General features: G+C 36.2%; 1 long non-coding RNA gene across 10 annotated transcripts in view; it reads left to right on the top strand.

The window, feature by feature from the left end:
• LOC112675026 (uncharacterized) overlaps positions 1 to 23,414 on the top strand; it is a 331,068-nt gene that overhangs the window by 12,107 nt on the left and 295,547 nt on the right. Inside the window, exon 4 of one of the 10 annotated variants that reach the window (XR_007401975.1) lies at positions 15,708 to 15,724. The exons of the other annotated variants lie outside the window; for them this stretch is intronic. This is a non-coding gene — a long non-coding RNA (uncharacterized LOC112675026). Of the gene's footprint in view, positions 1 to 15,707; positions 15,725 to 23,414 lie in introns of those variants that run through there. 10 annotated transcript variants of the gene reach the window in all.

A 23,414-nucleotide genomic window follows, 5' to 3' on the forward strand; every position in this document is an offset into this window, starting at 1 on the left:
CTAAAGCGAGATATGGCAAACCTGTTATCTGTGAGCCAAAATCAGCCCGTTGTTAATTTTTGTGAAAAGGCACATTCATTTGTTGTATTGTCTGTGGAAGCTTTCATGCTACAATGACAAACTTGAGAAGTTGCAACAGAGATCAGAGAGCCCACAAAACTGAAAATATTTACTACCTTGCTCATTTATCTTTCTGACCCAGATCTATAGCAAAAGTATTTAGAAAGAAGTCCTATGAAATGAATAAAAGGCTGAAAATAAAATACAGTCCTATTTTACGTCTAAATTAGAGGATGTTGAAGAAATCTTAGGGTCTTAGGCTAAATCGGCATTCCTGTAAAGGACTTGCAGTTCAAAGGAAGCCTAGCAAGTACAAGTGAGAGGGTAAATGGAATGCAGTCAATAGGGTAGCTGTTTCATAATTAACTTGATTTGACACACAGTTTTCAGTATATAGTTGTGCTGAGGGCTATTTTTTTTTAAGTACTAAAAAGCAGTCTTTTGAAACTTCAGTGATAAGAGTTGCAAATTCGTTTTCTAACATAAAGCTGCCTGCCAACATAATTGTCTGCTGGCTTTGAGTTAAGAGTTGAGTTAAGAGTTTGGTTAAGAGTTAAGGTGTTTCTTTTGTTTATTCTGAGTCTTTGGGGAAATTGGAGCTTATATTAGTCTGGATAGGCTAGGTTATTGTGCAGTAGTTTAAACAACTTCCAAATGTCAGTGACCTAAAAAACAAAGGTTTAAATCTTATTCAAACAGAGTTCACTGTACCTCGGGTAACTTTCCAGGCACCTGTCCTCCACATGATAGCTCAGCTTTGCATCTCAATATCAATATATGCTTCCATGATTGCAGTAGCCAAGGAAGAGAATTCTGAAAAATCTCCAATGACAATTAAATGCTCCTGCCCAGAGATGACATATATCACCTCCACCTGCATTCTATTTTAAAAAGTCATATAGCTATTCCTAACCTCAAAGACATAAGGAAATATAATTGTCCTATGTATCCAGAATGGTGATTATAGGAAATTTTGAGGGACAGCACAGGGCAGTCAGACAATAGGCTGGCTCAATAATAGTTTTCCATATTCTACTTCAACTCCTCTTGACAACCACCCAGGAGTGTCTTCAGAAGATCATATATTTGGAATTTCATGAGTAGGAGAGAATCAGTGAGGAAAATGTTAGTATTCAAAGTGTATATAGATAGGCAAGTGTATAGACTGATAGTATTGTTGCAAAGATCAACTAGACTTCTGAATTATTGGTTATTATATGTTTCTTTCTCTGGTTGACTTGTCCACTTCTTTTAACTACTAGTGTTTGTTGGAAAATTAAGGTTCTGTTCTTACTAGGTTCTCGGTATAATAGCTAAAGTAATGCTATTATCTCTGCACCTAAAGGCTCAGCGTCAATAAAAAGCAAAACAAAACCAAACTGAACTAGTTGCTCCTCACCCTGGATTCTACATGATAAGTGATAAAGGAGGAGACCTCATGAATGGAATTATTCCCTGGTAAAATGAAGCCTGAGAGCTAATTCACTCATTTTTCCACTGTGTTAGGATACAATGAGAAGTTAGTTACCTGCAACCCAAGTGAGATACCTCACCAGAACCTGACCATACTGGCACCATGATCTCAGACTTGCACCCTCCATAACAGTGAGGAATAAATGTGGTTTAAGCAACCCAGTCTATGGTAATTTGTTATAGGTGCCCAAACTAAGGTTGCTTTACCACAAGTATGACATCATATAGCACTCATGAGATAACTTCAGTCTTCTCACACAGAACTGGAGAAACGTATTATTCATGATGGTCTTTTTATTTGCTGCATTAATTTTACTGAGATTTTGTTAGAACATCAGGTGATTTTCTTTATGGAGTTTTTTCCTGTAGCGCAGATGGAAATGATTGGTGGTGGGTTTTGCTGTTCTATATTTTGTAAACCACTCTATATCTGTCCTTGCTCATTCACACATAATTTATTTTGTTCATCAAACTTCCTTTTCCTCAAATCTCTTGTTCTTCCTTAAGTTGAATTTTTGTTTGCTTCTTTTAATATCCATATCCTAAAATGGCCCTCAGATTCTTTCACATTAGATTTCTTTTTCTAAAAATAGGAAATGAAAGTACTTACTTTAAATAAATTTAGAGTGATTGCTCTTTATGAATTAAAAATGAGTGCTGAAAATTTCACAGCATGTACAATCTTCCATGCTTTAAGTTGAGATTACTTACAAAGAAGGTATGTGAATTCTATTCTATGAGTCACTGGAGTCCTCAAATGTTAATAGATATTAATGAACTTAGTTTGTGTTTCTCATGTTAGAGAATAGGCTTACAATTTGAGATATAGCCCAAACTAATTGGATCCTTGTCCTGTGGTTTAGCTTTTATTTATTTATTTATTTTTTAATTTTTATTTATTTATGATAGTCACAGAGAGAGAGAGAGAGGGGCAGAGACATAGGCAGAGGGAGAAGCAGGCTCCATGCACCGGGAGCCTGATGTGGGATTCGATCCCGGGTCTCCAGGATCGCGCCCTGGGCTAAAGTCAGGCGCCAAACCACTGCGCCACCCAGAGATCCCTGGTTTAGCTTTTAGAACTTCAATATCAACTTAGGTCCCTCATTAATTTTATATATCCCTTCCCTAGTATCCAGCCTGGAAAGGACTAAAACTAAAAATAGCTAGAGTTTGATTAATAGTTTGAAGGTGACTGATGGGGCAGCATGTAGAAACCTGCTTTAAAAGGTGTCCAAAATTCATAAGTCTTTGTCTTTCTATAAGAACAGATCAATGACCATCACCAGTAGACAATTGAGCATGGGTCTCTCAGTTTTCTATTAACATTGGGTATTATAGATGATGCCCTCTCACATCTAGATACTCATTTGATTCATAGTTGGCATCTTGCTGAAGATTAATGAGTGAATGTGAGATGATGGGTCTGTGATAGATTTCACTTATGATTGTTTTTTGACCGTTTCGCTTAACATTCTTCTCTGGCCAGGTATTCACCAGCTAGAGTCATTGAACTCAATCATTGCAACATTTTAAATTTGCACACATTTACCAACTACATATTTTTAAAATTTTCTTTAAAAATATGTGTCAAAGATATAAAACTGGAATTTTTTCTGTTTTACCCAGTGGAAAATTTTCTTTTTGTGGTATAAATCATTGAGTGACTATTTCAAGTTTGGATTCATTATAGGTATACGCTTATATTCATTATGTGCTTTATAACTTAAAAAACTCACAAAGGCTAGTCACACACTAGCTGTAAATTCCCATTCTTAATTGCTTAAAGGAAGATAAAAGAAAGCAAGGAAATAATTAGTAAAAAGATAGACAGTTTTGAAACTGTGACTGAGTGTTCAATGAAAATGAAAACAGATGCTTAAACTTAATCCAAATAGTTGAGTAAAACTTAAGATTTCAGCTCTAGGGTCCTGTCTTTTGCAATACTTTTCCTATTATGATTCTTGTTGGCTGATTTCAGAATATCTATATATGATATTCTGGCCTCTTGTTTCCATGACTTCCTGTCCATCAATAATGTCCTTCACACAACCTTAGTCACTCCCATACTTTTATACCTGGATATTTGAGTTCTCTTTCTTTTTCTCTTTCTCTCCTAGATGATTGTCGATTTTTTACCCTCACCTTTTTCCCCACGTGGCCAACTCAGCTTCTACCACCCTCACTCTACTGAGAACCTTGCTTTCAAAAACAGAACAAAAAGAAGACAACTTTCTAAGCCTATATGGCCCTTCCTACTCACCTAGCTCACCACAGCTTATGTGCTCTGTCTTCATCACTATGGATTCTGTCCATGCTCTTAATGGAACAAGTATTTCTGTTGTGCGCTAGCTTCCATCCTCTCTCATCTACGCAGTTGCTTTGGCTATCCCCCTTTCTCATATTAGTTTTCCCTCTCTGCTATATCGCTCTCATCAATATAAAAATGTTATTATTACTTCTTGTTAAAAAACAGGTATTCTTCTCTTGATCCTACTTCCTCTCCATCTATGGTCACTTTAAAACAGAACTGTTTAGCAGTGTTGTCTATAATCTGTGTCCAACTACTTTCCTCCCCATCTCTCTTAAACCTGCTGTAAACAGGTATTTGTTCCTTCCGTTCCTCTAAAATTTGTCTTGTTAAGATGACCAGACACTTCCCTATCCACTCAATCAGCAAATCCCCTTATATCTAGCTTCACATTATATCCGAAATCTCATAACTTTGTATCATGTGTATGGCTATCACCCTGGTCCAAGTCACCTGGATCATAACCCACCTGGATCATTGCAACAGCCTCCCAACATTGTCTTCCTGCTTCAACTTTCATTGTGTTCCCTCTCCCATACACCTGTTTTCAGCACAGCAATGTGATCTGTTGCAAAGTAACAGGAAAGTATCAGGTCTACTTATTCTTTGAAATGTTCCAGTGCTTCCTATCTCCTTCAAATTAAAAGTGAGTGTCCTGTGGAATTGAATCCCCTCCTTAACTTTTGCGCCCTATTCCCCTAGTTAGCTCCCTCACGTTCACTTTACACTTGTCACCTGGGCCTCTTTGATGTTCCTTTAACACACAAGAACACTTCCACCTTCGGATTTGGCTCTGGTTGTTTTTTCTCTGCCTAGAGTGCTTCCCCAGCTAGTTTACCACACCTACCAACTCACTTTCTTCAAGTCTTCAATATCTCCTTCTCATTGAAGTCTTTCCTGACCATCCATTCAAATATATATGTCCACTCTCCCTACCTCCCACTCCTGCTGAATTTCTCCTCAGCATTTATCTTCATCTGGAATATATATATTTTTAAAGATTTTATTCATTTATTCACAAGAGCCAGAGAGAGTGAGAGAGAGGCAGAGACACAGGCTCCATGCAGGAAGCCCAACGCGGGACTCGATCCCGAGACTCCAGGATCACACCCTAGGCTGAAGGCAGGCTCTAAACCGCTGATCCAGGGATCAGTTATATTTAACTTTTTTGACTCATTTTTCACCACTGCAGTGTAAACTCAGTGGGGGCAGGAATTTTTGTAATTTTTTGTTGTTGCCATATCCTTAGCAGAACAATGCCTGGCAAATAGTAGGACTTTAATAAAATGTCTTAAATCACAAATGAATGGTATTGGATATTGTGCTTGGTTGGAATTAAATGGCAGATGTGGCAAAACTACCAAGGCATTTCTCTCTTACAGTGTTTCCCTCCATGTTCCAATAGGACACTCATATACAAAACTGATCTCAATCCTCCATCTGTCTCTTTATGACATTTTTTGGTTTCTTGAAGGCGTATCTAATGGTTTTAATTTTTATATTTTTATCACCTGGAAAAAGGATGCATGAAACACATGTTGAGTGAATAAATATGAGAAAGAACAAAGGATGTCTTAACGAAGAGCAAAGACCCAGCCACATCTGTGTCAGACCATGCCAGAAGATGGAGGCTCTAATGTGCTCATCAATGATGTCATGAGGATGGTGATGCCCCCAAATTATTCTCTAGCCAAAAATGACATTCTTCGCTTCTCTGAAGTCTATTGTGGATAGGCTCCATTGCTATAGGAGTCAGGTAACAGCAAGTGAATTTAATTTTTTTAAAAAAGAAACAGGAACGCCTGGGTGCCTCAGCAATTGAGCATTTGCCTTGGGCTCAGGGCATGATCCCAGAATCCTGGGATCGAGTCCCACCCCCATCGAGCTCCCTGCATGGAGCCTGCTTCTCCCTCTGCCTGTGTCTGCCTTTCTCTCTGTGTCTCTCATGAATAAATAAATAAAATCTTTTAAAAAAAGTAGAAACAGCTGATTTGCAAGGTCACCTTTAGTTGCCTTGTTTAGGCACAAAATAATGGCTGCTTTCTATATGTGTCATCATCATTGCCATTGTCATTTATACATACCAATCGAATCCCTTTTACTTCTCTAGTGAGAAATATTGAACATTTACCACATAGTTGGCATTATAAGAGTCAGAAGGAGTACAACATAGCAATGAAGAAAAACCAGATATGTTTCTGGCTTTTTAGAACTTAGAGTGATTTCATATTATGGTAATTGCTACCATGATAAAAATGCAGTGTTCTTCAAATCTAAAAAATTAAATAACAGCTTTATGGAGATAGAATTCCCATACTATGAGCTTTACCCTTTAAAAATATACAATGCAATAATTTTTAGTATAGTCACAGAGTTTTGCAATCATCACCAGAATTTGAGAACATTTTTGGCATCCCAAAAAGAAACTCTAGTACCCCCCAAAAAAAAGAAAGAAAAGAAACTCTAGTACCCATTATCAATCACTCCCCAGTCCCTACTCCCCCCATCCTCTGGCAACTACTAATCAAGTTTGTGTCTTGATGGATTTGTCTATTCTGGATATTTCGTGTAAATGAAATGTTCTATAGGCTGTCTCTGTTACTGGCTTCTCTTAGAATAATGTTTTCAAGGTTAATTTATGTCATAGTGTATATCAGTACTTTGTTCACTTTTTTTAAAGATTTTATTTACTTATTCATGAGAGACACACAGAGAGAGAGGCAGAGACACAGGCAGAGGGAGAAGCAGGCTCCATGCAGGAAGCTTGATGTGGGAATTGATCCCGGGTCTCCAGGATCAAACCCTGGGCCAAAGGCAGGCGCTAAACTGCTGAGCCACCCAGGGATCCCACTTTGTTCATTTTTATTGCTGAATAATATTCCACTGTATGAACAGACCATATTTTGTTTATCCATTTATCAGTTGAGGGACATTTGGGTTGTTAACCCTTTTTGGCTGGTACAAATAATGCTGCTATGAACATTCATGGACAGGTTTTTGTGTGCACATATGTTTTCATTTCTCTTGTGTATATACCTAGGAGTAGAATTGCTGGATCATTGGTCACACTATTTTTTTTTAATTGGAGGATAGTTGATATATAATAGTATATTGTTTTCAGGCATACAACATAGTGATTCGACAATTATGTACATTACAAAAGATAGCTTCATGGTTAACACTTTGAAAAACTGCCAAACTTTTCCAAAGTGGCTGTACTATTTTATAATCCCATCAACAATAATATATGAAGGTTCCAATTCTTCTCCATCCTTGCTTGACACTTGTTGTCTATCTTTTCTATTTTAACCCTCCCAGTTATCTAGTGGTGTTTCATTGCAGTTTTTGGTTTGCATTTCCCTCATGACTAATAATATTGAGCATCTTTTATGTGTTATTGCCCATTAAAATATGATATTCTGCGAGAGTTTCTGTTTTCAGGAAAAGCCTTTTTAAGGCAAGCTAGTGTAATAAATTTGAATTGTAGGTAGGATTTTGGCTGGGATAAACATGAAGGAAAAACTCCCCATGTTAAGAGAACAGCCATTACAAAGATCCTAAGGTTCAAATGCATTTGTCTTTTAGAGGGATTGAAAGAAGGTCACTGTAGCTGAGTAGATGTGGGTGAGGCAGAGGGTGGCATGAAAAGTTTCAAGAAGTCAGCAGGAACTGAAGCACACAGACTTTAGAAGATATAATTCAGCAAATTAATTTTCATTCACAGCGTTTAGGGAAGACAGCAGTTTTTTTTTTTTTTTTTTTTTTTTTTTTTTTTAGATTTATTTGTTCATGAGAGACACAGACAGAGAGAGAGAGAGAGAGGCAGAGACATAGGCAGAGGGAGAAGCAGGCTCCTCCCAGGGAGTCGGATGAGAGACTTGATCCCATATCCCGGGATCACGACCTGAGCCGAAGATAGGCGCCCACCACTGAGCCACCCAGGCATCCCAAGATAGTGGGTTTTTAAGCACAGAAGTGAAATAATCTGATTTATGTTAATAATAACTGATGCACATAGCACTTAACATGTCCTGGGCACCATTCTAAATGCTTTACATGTATTTACTACATCTGTTACCTTACGAAGTGATATATTATTTCCAATTGCTGCTGCAACAAATTACCATAAACTTAGTGGCTTTGGGACACCTGGGTGGCTCAGCGGTTTGGCGTCTGCCTTCAGACTAGGGCGTGATCCTGGAATCCTGGGATCGAGTCCCACATCGGGCTACCTGCATGGAGCCTGCTTCTTCCTCTGCCTGTGTCTCTGCCTCTCTCTCTGAGTCTCTCATGAATAAATAAATAAAACCTTTAGAAAAAAAAAAACAACTTAGTGGCTTAAAACAACACAGTTTATTGTCTTATGGTTCTGGAATTCAGAAATCAGTTTCACTGGGCTATATCAGCATGGATGAGTTCATTCTAGAGGCTCTAGGGGAGCATCCATTTCCTTGTCTATTGCTGTTTCTAGAGGTTGCCACATTCCTTGGCTTATAAACCTGCATCACTCTGAGTGCTGTAGTCTTCTCATCTCCTTCTCTGATCCTCCTCCCTCCCTTTGATAAGGCTCTTGTGATTACATAATCCAGGATAATCTTCCCATCCAATATCCTTGATTTAATCCTTCCTGTAAAGTCCTTTTGTCATGTAAGGTAATATAGTCACAGGTATCAGTGATTAGGATGGGGCATCTTTGGCGGGGGGAACCATTATTCTGGTAATTAATAGTATAAGGTATATACTATGATTTTCTGCATAGTAACTTGTTCATGGTCACATAGATTGGTGACAGTACTGGGATTTAAACCAGAGATCTCACAGATACTAGATTGCTACAAATGTATAATTATTTCTTTTTTTAATGGCACTGCCCTGTTGAATTTTGCATCAGAAGATGGTTAATAAAATTGATAAATGAACTTCCTATGTGCTTGTCAGTAAAGCTCAATATGCTTGGTTCCTTTTAAACTTGTGGTTTATTCTCTTTTAGTTTTCATAAATGCTTTTCTAGCTGTTAACATTAGTGTCTTGTTTGACCTTTCCCAAAAGCTGAGCTATTTCCTGGAAAAATCTAAATGGCCAATTTCTGTCTGTTAGTACAAGAAAGAAAATTTGACATTTGTGAGAGTTGATCCTAGTCTATAAACTGAATATCCCAGTGGTATTTGTCAGTATTCACAAATGAGTATAGTGAGGAAATGTCCAGGATACTTCTGTCACCTAAGGCCACTTCAACTCTCTGAGACTAAATGTCGATTAAAAATTTTTGCCTCGGGACGCCTGGTTGGCTCAGTGGTTTAGTGCCTGCCTTTGGCCCAGGGCGTGATCCTGGAGTCCTGGGATCGAGTCCCATGTTGGGGACTCCCTCTGCCTGTGTCTCTGCCTCTCTCTCTCTGTGTGTGTGTGTCTCATGAATAAATAAATTATATCTTATTAAAAAAATTTTTTTTTTTTTGCCTCAGAGGGTTTGGTTGTTCAGAGGATTTAATCGGGGAAAAAGTATATAGTATTATATAAAAATAGGAGTACTTATACTTAATTCCTATAAGGGGTGACACCCTAACTACAACTTGACTCTTAAACCCTGAATAGGTTAAACAACAGCAGTTTTCTTTTTTAATTTTATTTATTTATTCATGAGAGACACAGAGAGAGAGAGAGAGAGAGAGAGAGAGAGAGAGAGAGAGATAGGCAGAGGGAGAAGCAGGCTCCCTGCAAGGATCCTGATGCGGGACTCAATCCCAGGATCCTGAGATCACAACCTGAGCCAAAGGCAGATGCTCAACCACTGAACCACCCATGTGCCCCACAATGCACAGTCCTAAAGTTGGTAGTTTCCTTAAGCTTAGTCAGTATATTCATAAGTTGAATAAAAAATGCAGCCTACAATGTACTTTGGAGTTTAATATCTGAATTTATATGCTTTTAATAAATTGCTATTGGTAGAATAATTACTTTTGTCTTTTGGGGGAAATTTTTGCCTCAAATTTTCCTCATTTGTAATTTAGCCTTTCCATTATAATTATGTTAAAAATAAATATAGCTTTTTATTGTTTGGAGGAAGCAAATATTGGAACCAACAAATATGCCCCTTATTAAAACACAATGTCTTATAGCACATTGAAACAAGGCTTTGCTCTTTGAATTGATTAGAACTCTCATAAGTTACACATATATTAAGTTGCACTTTCAACATTCTGAAGGTCAGAATGTTTTGTGAAATGAAATACATATATTTATTGTCAAAAACGTTGGCCATACAATGAAAGACGTCTTTGTAAAGGAAAATTTTACCTCTGATGATAGCAAAGCTCATTTATATATACAAATTCACATCTTACTTTTGGAAGTATGTAAAATGGTTTAGAATCTGACTGGGATCAGGGGGAAAAAGGATTATAGAAGATAATAGAAGCTCATCTTAATTGTTGTATATCCATTTCTTTAATTACAGTTTTTTTTTTGTAAGCACTTGTTAGGCCACACTGAGGTGACATGCCATGTCAGGCTATCCTGTCTGGTCCCTTATTAAGACACAGTATGTGGCAGGGAGAGTAGGAGGAGCTTGAGGGGTTTTCCGCATGTGTGTTTTTCTCTTCTTAATCCTTCCTCTGCCTTCATCTTATGTCCAAGGGGAGCACAGTTTGGTGCATTTTGTTCTTGTGATACAAGCAAGGACTAAGAGTCTAAGAACTTGGTTTCAGAATCAGCTCTGCCTAAAATCTGACCTTAAACCAGTCCCCTAGCCTTTGGCAGGAACGAATCCACTGCATTACAAACTGGAAGAGCTGGACTGGGTGATACCAAAAATGTCGTGGTGATACCAAATAAGTCTACTCCTTATTGGTGATAAGATTTTCCAGGAATGAATTAAGTGATGGCACACTGATATAGAGTGCACATGGCCCAAAGATGACCAGCACAGGGTCCTTCCTACTTAGGCTCTCCAGGTGGGAAGCCTCTGCCATTCGCTGAAATCATGCCTCTCTCCAACTGAATGCAGCCTCTTTTTTTTTTTTTTTTTTTTTTTCCCCAGATGCTCTGTTTCACTTCCAAACCAAATTTAAACTCTGCTCCTAAACTCTCCTGATCACTGAAGAAAACATTTTTTTCCTCCTTTGGTTTTTTATTTCTCAGAATGGAGAAAGTGAACTAAGTTTTTCATTCCTCTGCCTCCTCCATGAACATCTATGTGGGCCCTGTGGGGTCAGTAACCCTCCATGTTTTACTTGCTCTCACTTTTGGCTTCTCTTGTTTATTCTTCCTCTTGTCTTTTCTCTCCCTGCTTTTTTTTATGACCACATGTGAATTGTTTTTCTCTTCTCTCTCTCTTGCTATTCATTTTCCATATCAGGCAGTTAACAAAGTTAGGTGTCTTACCCTTTACAGATTAGCTCATTTGAGCTGCTGCTTCTCTAGAAAAGATATTTGTATGCTGACTACTAGCAAATGTAAGGGTATAAAAAGGACCTATCCTCACTCATTTCTACTACTTTAATGATCTAATAAATATCTTATGAGTTTTGTTTTTTTAGTTTTTTTTTAAATTTATTTATTCATAGAGACACAGCTAGAGAGAGAGGCAGAGACACAGGCAGAGGGAGAAGCAGGCACCATGCAGGGAGCCTGATGTGGGACTCGATTCCGGGTCTCCAGGATCACGCCCTTGGCTGCAGATGGCGCTAAACTGCTGCACCACCGGGGCTGCCCTCTTATGAGTTTTTACTATTGAGATGATTCCAGATTGAGATTGAGAGAATGAGTGGTCAAGTTATTTGTATTTCCTTAATGAATATTAATTAAACATCTCATCTAAAATAGCAAGAGAAATAAGCCTTTTCATATTGAGTACCAGAAAAAATTGAAGTCAATTGAAGATACCATGTCATAAAGTTGAGGGAACTTTCAAAGGAGTAGAATGTATTTGTTTCTGCTATGAAATGTAGTCTCAATTGTGTTCCAGTGATAATTCATAAACATAACATTTGAAATAGAAAAGAATATTCAATGAAAACTTATTTTGGCTATTTAGGAGATGTGTTCCAGACAGAACCTTGCTACATAGCAGGCCCTTGAACCAGCAACATGAGCTTTTTTAGAATGCAAAATTAAAGTCCATTCCATGCCTGGTAAATCTGATTCTGCTTTTTACAGACATGCCCCAGGCAATTTTCATGCACATTCAAGTTTGAGAAATACTGCTCTAGATAGCCCTAATATGATAAAAATATAGAATTAAAAACATTCCACATAGGTGTGAAAATACAGACATGGTTTTTATTAGATTTTACAAATTTACAGAGGAAATTAAATTCATATTTGTATGTAAAATTAAATTCATATTTGTATGTAAAAATCACTCAGATTTATTAAAAAAACTACTGTATTTTTGTCACAAATAATCCCAATTGTCTCAAGGTGGAATTGGAATTTAAAGGTACAACTATTTACAGGTTTTCATTTGACCAAAATATATGATAATTCAAACAATGTTACAGGTCTTCATACTTGAGAGATTGTAATATATAAGGAAATTCACGGCCATGAGTCGACAAAGGTAATATAAGTAATGTAAGTAATACTATGCACTGGTATACCCCACAGTTTAAAAGAAAGTTGTCTTTATCCTAACATCATTAGTTTCTCTTTATTGTGACCCCCACTTGCATTAAGGGTTTTCATGAAGACTTAATCACACTGTTCTTTGTGTTTTCCACCTAATTATAAACATACTACCCTATTCAGTAGAGGGCTAATTGTTTCAAAATAGAGTTCTGAAGCAAAGGCCTCAGGTGTATAGTTAAATGAAGTGTTAATTGGATGGCAGGTGCATTAACTTGGGAGTAAGAAAATCAAGGGGATGGTGGTGACAGACTAAGGTAGGAGGCCAAAGGGTCATTTTAAGGATTTACCACTGTATTTTTTAAAGGTATGATATTTTTTTAAGGTATGATATTTTATATAGTTTTGTAGCATAGGATCTGAAAATTAAGTGAGGTCTGGGAGAAATCAGATTGTGGTCAAATGCTAACTGTGATCATAAGCCTACTCCTTTTGTATGGCATTTTTCTGTTTACCTGTGCAGATCAGCAACCCAGTTTGAGGAGTCCCAGCTACTGGACCCCCCTTGGTTATACTCCCTGCCTAGTCTATTCAGACCAGTCCAGGTGGGGGTGTTTCCTTTTTTCTTTCATCTTTATTGCCTCTCCCCCAAACCCTAATATATCTATGTATCCACCAATTGTCAGTACCACTCTTTTATCACAAAATGAGTGTTTCCTTTTGTCTATTTCCTAACCTCATCACTTAGCATACGTCCTGAGACATGTACCACTTAACCTCCTCTACTTAAGACACAAATTAGGGTGCATTTTTGGCATGGAAAAGGGAAAGTGAATCAGAAATAGAGGTTTAGAAGAACCCAGAATGATATCCTGGACATCATAGTAACCTCTCAAAGCCAACCACTTGTGTCTATCAATATCCAGTTAACTCATGTGGATACTCTATCTTGTTAAAGAGGACAGTACCACACATAAAACCAGTATTTTCAAATATAGTTGTGAACCATACTGGTGAAAATCAGCTGGGGGACTATTAAGAATGCAGATTCTTGGGTCTCATTTCAGTTATTCAGAATCAGAATCATTAAGGATAACCTTCATAAACATTTTTACAGAGACCTTCAGGTGGTTTATTTGAACAATTAACTACTAGTTATACCCTGTGTAAACAGGGTGCTAGATTCAGTCGGTCTTTTGTCAAAGATGACTAAAGCAATGCGTTGCAGTCCTATTTCCTTGTCTCTAGGAAAGCAAGCAAGCAAACAATGAAATTCTCACCTATTTCAGTGTACTAAAAAATAAAAAAAGTAAAATTTTTAGTATGGGAAAGATGGATGAAAATTGTGTAGGCCTTGTATTTTTTTAAATCCTCCCTTATTCCTCAACATGGGATATCTTGAAGGAACCTTCATCAATTAAATAAAAATATACTACAACCACTTAGCACCTACACTCTCTAAGGATGGCTAACCTAACTGAAAGGTAATACAAAGGTAGGTTAATGTCTGTGCCAACAACTTGTCATAGTATTTCATTCACACAAACATATATGGGATAGAAATGGAGATCATTCTAAAAAGAAAAGTTTTCTGAATTCATATGCCATGATATATGCTAACTATAACCATAAATGTCAATGAGGCCACAGGAGAACATAAACAGTTGAGAGAAAATGAGAAAGATGATGAATGGGAGTTCCATCTGAGTAAGCAGTTGTAGATTCAATCGTTGTAACCTTTGGGGGCTAATTAAGAAGGTCCATCGGGTCAGGCTGGTGCAGTGAATGCCCCAGGATACTGAAAATATAATAAGGTTTTCGTATTTAAAAGGCAAGTCAGATATTTAAAATAAACTTACTTCTTTGGTTGGTTAGAAACACCATTTTGCTAATTAAACTGTTGATTGTTAAAACACTATTAATAAATGCTAAAAATTTTAAAAATCATTCATATAACCCATATGAATTGCATATGCTAGGAAATAAGAAGTTATAGGAAACTGTCTATTATTTGTATTCCCTTGGTACTCTGGAGAGTTTGCAGTAAATGACAGGAAAAGTATATATAATACATTAAAACTTATTAATCTCTTAAGAAAGTTTTGATATGTGTAACATAGAAACATTTTTAACAAGATCACTAAAATGTTACAATTTTCTATAAAAAGGAAGATGTTATAATATGGTCAATTAAGAGAAAAAACCTTTTATTACTGATGTTAGGAAGCTTCAAAGAGTCTGTCACTGATTATTAACTGCTAGTGAAGTGCCTTTTGCAAACTGATTTCAAAATTTTAGCTGCCAGATTGAATGATATTTTTTTGAGCCTTGGAAAGAAAATTCATAGTGGTTTTTTAAAGGTTTTTTTTTGACATAATTAGAAAACCATTTATATTAATCTATGTATCATTCTTACAGAGTAGAGTTGGTTGACTTTAGGAAAAAATTTCATTTATAAGTCATTTCCTTTATGAAAGAATTACAACAATGTATGTTTTAGCCACATTTATTTAGGTGTATTCAAAGCAAACTCTAGTTTGAAATAATTACATTTATATTATCTATGACCAAAAGCCCATGGACGTCCAAACACCCATAGTTTTATCTTATGTCAAATGTATGATTAGCCAAACTGCTTGTATAATCAGTATTTATACAGAGTCTCCCTCTGAGGCAAAAGTTTTCAAATGTGTATTTTACCTCCTATATCTTTATGCTATATTGGTTGATTATCTATGCTGGTATTTAATAGAATTTTCTAATCCTCAGTTGATTTGAGCTTTATCATTATACAAAAAGTGATGAGGTAGAAATACTGCTTTTGAAATGCTGCTTCAAGTCAGTAGTTTTGAGGTAGATTCTAAATTGTGCTCCATAACTTGGTCATAAGTATTCTTCTTTTTCTATTCTTTGTCTAGAATTATTTTTTGAGAGAGAGCGAGAGAGCAAAAGCATGCACGTGAGCGGGGGGGGAGGTAGAGGGACAAGAAGAGAGCAAAGCTGAAGCAGACTCCACACCAAGCACATAGCCCAATGTGGGGCTTCATCTTATGACACTGAGATCATGACCTGAGCCAAATCAGGGGTTGGATGCTTAATCAACTGAGCTACCCAGGCACCCCTGTCTAGAAATGTTTAAGATAGATGAGGATAAGAAATTAATTTGTGTTTGACTAATCAATAGATGTCAAAGATTGGAAATGAGTTATTTAGCAAAGCTTAGGTGGCCACAGCTATTTTTGGCAGATAATTATTCCTTGTATAATTTTTTATGTTCATATATAATCTCATTCCGTGTTTTCAGCAGAATCATTTTGCAAGAGCGCAGTCTCTGCTGTACCAGATGTTATTGAGAATGGGAAGCAACTGTAACTTATGCACACTGCTGCAGGGAGTGGAAGGGACTGCTGCTTTGGACAATAGCTTGATAATGTCTTATAATTCGACTCCAAATGGAAAAATTTACTCAACTTATAAGAAAATATGTCCAAAAAAAGAACAGTGCAAGAATGTTAATGCACAATTAACGTGTAAAGAATGTGAAAATTATTTATTTATAACACTCAACATCTGAAAACTACCCATATGTCCATCACCAAGCAAATTGAACTATAACCACATAATGGACTGCTGCTTAGCAATAAAAAGAAACAAGCAAATGGATAAACAAATTGAGGTATAACCATACAATGGAATATTTACTACTCAGTAATACAAAGAAAAAAGGAAGTATTACATGGAAGATCTGATGGACTTTATGTTGAGTGACAGAAGCCAGAAGCAAATAGGACATATTATAATATTCCATTTATATGAAGACTACAAACATGCAAGATTAATCTATGGTATTAGAAATTAGAATAGTAATTGCCTTTGGTGGTAATGTGGTAGTATGGAAATTATTAAAAATGGATACAAAGGAATTTCTGGGGTGATGGAAATATTCCTTGACTGAGCAGGTGGTTGCCCAAGTGTACACAGTTTTTAATACTTAACTATACACTTAATACCTGTGCATTTCACTGTATATAAATTGTAATGCAATATAAAGACCTATATACATGTATGAATACATAAATGTATGTATGGATGGATGGAGGAAGGAAGGAAGGAATGAAAATTATGGTCTCCAGATTCAAAAAATCTAGTTTTAAATCTTGGCTTAGGGATGTCTGGGTGGTTCAGCGGTTGAACGTCTGCCTTTCACTCAGGGTGTGATCCCAGGTCTGGGGATGAAGTCCCCGCATCAGGCTCCTATGAGGACCCTGCTTCTCCCTCTGTCTCTGCATCTCTCTCTGTGTCATGAATAAATAAATAAAATCTTTAAAAAAAAATCTTGGCTTTAAATCTTGGAAGTTAACAACTTCCTGGCCGTGTGACCTTGAGTAAGTTACTTTATTTCTCTGTGACTTTTTTCCTTAAACTTAAGTTGTTAATAATAGAGTACTGTGAGATGAAGCAAGTTATTCTGAAGAGGGTAGAAGAGTACTAGGAACAAAGTAATGCTTCAGTAATTCTTAGATATCATGAGATTATTCTCCCTGTGACATGAAGAGATCAATTTGACTGTAACTCAACATTCACGATCTGTTTCATATATAGTGTTTCTTTCAGGTAGCAAGATGATTTATAGGCCTACTACTATGGTGTGTCTTCTTATTACACAAGCAATTATTTCTTATTATTAAAATGAGGGTATTAAATGATCACTTGCCATTTTATTATGCTGAGCAGTTAGCTTGATCTGCCCACAATTAACTGTTGCAATTTTAGCTGTCAGTGTAAAAAGCAATATGCAAAGTTTAACTGAGACCACTAAAAACTTTGGCTTCTTATATTTGCATATTTTTTACACTGAATTCCAAAATTCTTACTTGAAATAAAGAGTGCAATGACACTTAGACACTTGCAACAGTACAGAGAAAGCAACTAGTTTTAATAATTAAAATAATAGAATTTGTAGGGGTAAATATAACTCCCAGTTCATTAAATTCACTGAGTAAACCTTCCTTTAAAAACATCAGGAGAAAAAAAAAATCAATAATTTAAATAATCCTTCTCTAGGATTTATCTGTTAGCTGAAAATATCTTGAATTTCCTATTAGGAGATAAAGTACCTAAGCCATTATGGATATTTGAGCCTGTTTGACTTTAATATCTTCTATTTAGTACTGCATATGTGAGAAATAAGGAAGTCATCCTGTCACCTTCCAAGACAATTGTAGTCACAATGAATGACCGGGGAGAAATTAGTTTCTCCCACTGAGGTCATTCATTACTTCCCATGATTTCTTGCTTCTAAGGCCACTGGAAAGTCATTCCTTACATTGTTAGCCCCTTAGGAGAGCAGTTAAAAAAGCAATAGCCTTACCTGGTAGCAGTTTACATTCACTGAGTCATACGAAAGTGTTCTTCTTCCTTTATTAAATGGAATTTCATCAGATTCCTTCTTTAAGGCCTTGTTTATTTATATAAGTGTATCTAGTTTTCTCCTATTCAACTCAGAGGGATAGGATTCCATCTTCCCTTTAAGAAAATATTTAGATTCTTTGATGTCTGGAATTCTTTTTTTGTCTTGCCCTGAATCCTTGGCAGTCATTCATTTATTTTACCTATCTACTTACCTACCAACCTACTTACTCATGTATACATTTATTTATTTTTATTCCAATCTTGTTAACATACAGTGTTATATTAGATTCAGGTCTACAATATAGTGATTCAAACAGTTCTATGTATTAGTGCTCATCACAATAAGTGTACTCTTTAAATCCTCATCACCTATTATATCCATCTCCGCCCTCCCCCCATTCCCCTCTAATGACCACCAGTTTGTCCTCTGTTGAAGATTCTGGTTTTTTTTGTTTGTCTCTTTTTTACTTTGTTCATTTGTTTTGTATATCTGGAATTTTTTATTCCCTTTATATTAGATCTGTTAATGCAGATCTGATTTCAATCCCTGTTTGGATTAGTTAATACAGCTCCCTTAGCTGATTATAGATTGGAGTCTATAAAAGGGAAACAGTACAGATTGATTATTAAAAACAAAATTATGGTGGGGATGCCTGAGGGGCTCAGTCAGTTAAGTATAAGACTTTTGATTTCAGCTCAGGTCATGATCTCAGGGTCATGAGATCCAGCTCTACTTTGGGCTCTGTGTTGGTCATAGAGCCTGTTAGAGATTCTCTCTCTCCCCTTCTGCTCTGCTCGCTCTTTCTCTCTCTCGAATAAATAAATAAGATCTTTTTAGAAATGCTAATTATCTTGCCCCATCCTGTGTTTTTACGGTGTGTGGGTTTTTTGTTTTTGTTTTTTATAGTTAGCATTTATGCAGTGTCTATTTGTATTAGATACTGTACTAATCACCAGATATACTCTATTTAATTAATTCTGTTTTCTACACACATTACTTTAAATATTAATAGTAAAGCTTTTTTTTCTTAAGTATATAGACTAGTTGGACTTCCATACCTCCTATCCCTGAAAACTTTTTACTGGTTTTATGAAGGAGGTCAGACACTATAGACTCATAAACTTTTAACATGTCTACTAACTTGGTTCTACAGGCTATTATTTAACTATAAATTAAATGGCAGTTCCTAAAGTCTTGATATTTGTCCATCAAGTCTGGAACTGGAGTGAACAACTCATTTTGCACAGATGGAGAAAGACTTCTACAAAAGGGCTAGCTGTGGGAATGCGACATTGGCTCTTGCAAACTTTCATTAAATTGATGTATCCAAACCATACCAGACCCCAGTAAGATTCTATTAGTCCAAATTATCTTCCTTCACTAGCTGTCAGAAATATCAGGATCTTCCTGTAAATATCTTTGACATCCCATAGGCAAATTCCTTCTTAGGTGCAAATTTGAAGGTGTCAGAGTAGATAATCCTTCTGCCTTTGACTCTTGGGAAGTTGTTCAAAAGGCTTTTGCTGGGGCAAAACTGATAAAGCAGCATTGAGGAGGAAATCACTATGCACTGGGAAAATGGGAGAAAAACACCTCATGTTTTGAGTAGGCTTTTAAAACCTCAGTTTGAAAACGGCAGGGTAGTTTACCGCAACATCTTTATACAATTGTTTGAAAACAAAATAAGAGTCATAATTTTATGCCTCTGCCAGGAGCCTCTTATAATGATGACCTTCTACTTAAAAAAGATATCAAAGCAAAATGTCCCTCAAATGACATTCTTAAACTGTGATCTGCATATCAGAATATAGTTAAAGAAAACATTTTTCCCTAGAAATGAGGCTTAAAATTTTCAATTTGGTAGTTGAACATATTTCCTCTTATTTTTCTGTGTTCATTTATCTTTTGGTAATCATGAGAGAAATAGTCCTTTCCAATTCAATTTCATCCTGTTTACAAAATACTGATGGTGAAGATAATAATGGCAGCAATAATAACTAAGCGTTATCAATTTAATCATAATAACTGGCTATAAATTATAATTATAAAGTTTCACCCTTCTCATAAAAAAGTTAAAAACTTACAATCCTAACTAACAAAATGTTTTCTGTGTCTCAAATTTATATAACTCACATGCATGTATAATGGTCTCATTGTTTGGTTCCTTTTGAGGTAATAGACCAAATAATGGTAGTTTATATGGGAGAAGAAATTAAGGTTTTCTTCCAAGCTCCATGGAACACTTCCTGTACCTGCTTCACCTGCATTGTAGCTAAGACTAGGTTTGTAAAGCATGAAAGAAAGGACACTATATGATGCCTGGAGTGAAACATGAATGCCAAGGTCAATGTAACTGACCCAGCAGCAGAAGCTAGCTATAGAAGTATAGCCTTGGGAGTCAGGCCTCCATGTATGTCCAGTTCTTGTTTCCAGTCAGAAAAGTGGAGCAAAATAATGTCTAGTATTCAAGAGTCACCAAGCATATCACTATTCTTCAGATCTGTTTTTAGATTTTTGGTTCTAGTTCCAGACCTGGCAAAAGAAAGAAGATCTCCAAAGACCCCATTACCAAGCTGGAGATGATACAGGAGTGAGGGAAGAGACAGGAGTATAGCTAGGAACCACAACTGAGTAAGGCCCATAAATCTAGCAACAGGTAAAGCTGGTCTGATTAATTATAATTATGTTAATTATAATCATGATTGCAGCTCACAGAATGACAATTACTCTGTTTTGTTTGGTAATTCTACTCTGTGATGTATGTGTTTTTAGGGAAAGAGTATAAATGTAAACTAGTGGATATCTCTTGATTCAGGCAGGTTTTGAAGTAGGTTGTGTGATAACTCCATGCCTTTCAAGTGAGAGAGTTTTACCTAAGGGATGCTGGGGAAGAAAGGTACACAGAAGGAGGCAGGAGATAGGACACACAACTTTCAAAATCTTTAGTCCATGATGGACCCCACCGCTGGAATGCGAGGCTTGCTTTCTTAGGACTTAAGATAAAACTATCTTGAGAAATTTTTCCTTAATGTTATAGCTATTGGCTATATTTTAGAGATTCTCTGCATTATGGGGAATGAGCTATGGTTTCAACAAACAAACCAATGAAAAGATGTGTTAAGAAAGATTTGAAGACTAGATTTTTCTTCTCTTGTGGAATCTATGTTGCACCCTATGAAATAGGATGGAGAGTAGGAAAAGTACCCTGAGTAAAAAACATAGCAAGCATGAATCTCATAATTTCTGCAAGCATGAATCTCATAATTTTGCCAGAGGCAAAGAGGAGTAGAGGAATATGGACACACTTCAATTCCAATTAATAAATGCTAATTAAAAATCATATTTCATAATATTTATGTCCTCAGCTATTTTCAAGTTGGCTGAGCATGGCTCTGAGGGAGTAAAGTGCAAGACCACAAAATGCAAATATACTCATGAAATTAAAATATGGTTTTATGGGTTATTTTTTTAGACCTGTCTCTAAAGTATAATTTGCTACCCAAGTAAACAATTAATATATTTATGTGACATTTATTTTTTTTTATGTGACATTTAAACTGAGGATAATGGAGGAATTTCCAGATGGCAATTAAGTGTGTAACTGAAATATTTTATAAACTACTACTTGGGACAATGGAGCAACAAATTGAATGATAAAGCTATCTCATTGAAATTCAGTACTCTGTCTTGTACAGAGAAAAGGGGACACATTTGGCTCCTTGTGAAAAGTGCCATGAAGATATCCTATTTGGACACAGAAACAAAGAAAAACACAGAAAGGAAGCCTGTGCAGTAGATGGGACTGAGGATCATAGGGGGTCAGCTTACATCAGATGCCTCTAGGGCAAAGGCTTTCATGTTTGTGCATGCCAAATGAATCTTGAATGTTCAACAACAAAAAAGAAGTGATAACAACATTAATTAATTATAAATATATGAAATCAAATACACCAACATGAAATATTGTCAGATTTTTTTTTCTTTGAAGCTATCCTTTTGAAGAAACATGTATGTCCAAATGCTCAGCAAGTCCATTCCAATAGTTACTTTGGAATTCAAAGAGAAAAAAATATAATGTAGCTCTATTTTCATTAGGACTTGAGTGCATATAATTTCCTGGTTTCTTGAGATTGACACTGATAGGAATTGGCTTCTTTTTTTAAAACTTCATTTTCAGGATTCATAGGTATGGTTCTTCTGATTATTTTCTAAAGATGTTTCTGTCATAATAAATTTGGTTTATTCATTCCAAGTGACTTTTTTTCCATTTCTTTTGTTAAAATTTATTCCAAGTGGCTTAAATTTTTTTAAATATTTTATTTATTCATGAGAGACACATAGAGAAAGGCAGAGACAGAGGCAGAGGGAGAAGCAGGCTCCCTGCAAAGAGCCCGATGTGAGACTTGATACCGGAACCCGGGCTCACGCCCTGAGCTGAAAGGAGGGGCTCAACCGCTGAACCACCCTGGTGTCCCTCAAGTGGCTTAAAATTTTTTTAAAATTTCAGTATAGTTGACACAATGTTACCTTGGTTTCAGGTACAATGCCAAGTGGCTTTCAATAGATGCCTACTAGATAGATATCAAATATAGTTTAGCTGCTAGCTTAGATATGATAATAGTAATAGCAATAATAGTAATAGTATTATATGTAATAATACTATATATATAACTATATTTATCTACCAAGGTACAATATACATCAATGTATAACAGTAATAATAGCTATTATAAATTTTGATCCTTAATCCATGCCAGACATCTTAAGTGTTTTTTAAAAATATAATGTCCCTTTATCCTCAAAATAACCTTATACTAGTTGTAGGATTTACTTTTTCCAATTTTACAAATGAGGAAACCAAAGAAATTGAAGTAATCAGAGACAAACTGCCTCGATTCCTATTGAACCTCAGTGACTCACCACATCAGTACACATTCTCTTTTCTTCCCTCTTGCTAAAGGAGAAAAGGCACCCATCCTCCTATGGCATCTGCCATCCCCCATCTTCTCTTCCACTTTTCACCTCCTAGAACCATAACCCCATCAGAAACCTTTCCCACTCATATATTAAATGTAAAATGGGGTTAATGATTATACTCAGGACTTAGGGACATTGTGAAGATCAAATTAGGATATATATGTGTGTGTGTGTGTATATATATATATATATATATATATATATATATATAGCAGTGTCTGACACATAGCTAACATTGGCTGAAGGATAAAGAAGATGAATGAGGAAGATGACCCTACTCTTTCATTTGTTGGGAACTACAGTCTCTATATCACTTCCTTCTTCTTTAGGATAAAATAGTGGCAAAGCGGTTAATGGTAGGAAACAAAGTACAACAAAATGTCTATGTGTGCTTTGGGAATCACTGTGGTTTTAAAGCAGAAGTATGCTTAGTGACTTGAGAAACAGGTTTAATATTCTTTCGTTGCAAAAATATTATTGCATACGATGTCTGTTGCAGACAATAAGCCTGAGTGGGTTTTTTGTGAGCTAATGTGCCAAGGAATTATAAAAAGATTCAGATTTCTTAATGTTTTTCCTTTAGATTTGCTTCTCTATTTTCTCAAGGTTTCCTGGTTCACG

Source organism: Canis lupus, chromosome 14 (genome assembly GCF_003254725.2).
Source record: "Canis lupus dingo isolate Sandy chromosome 14, ASM325472v2, whole genome shotgun sequence".
Classification (NCBI taxonomy): domain Eukaryota; kingdom Metazoa; phylum Chordata; class Mammalia; order Carnivora; family Canidae; genus Canis; species Canis lupus.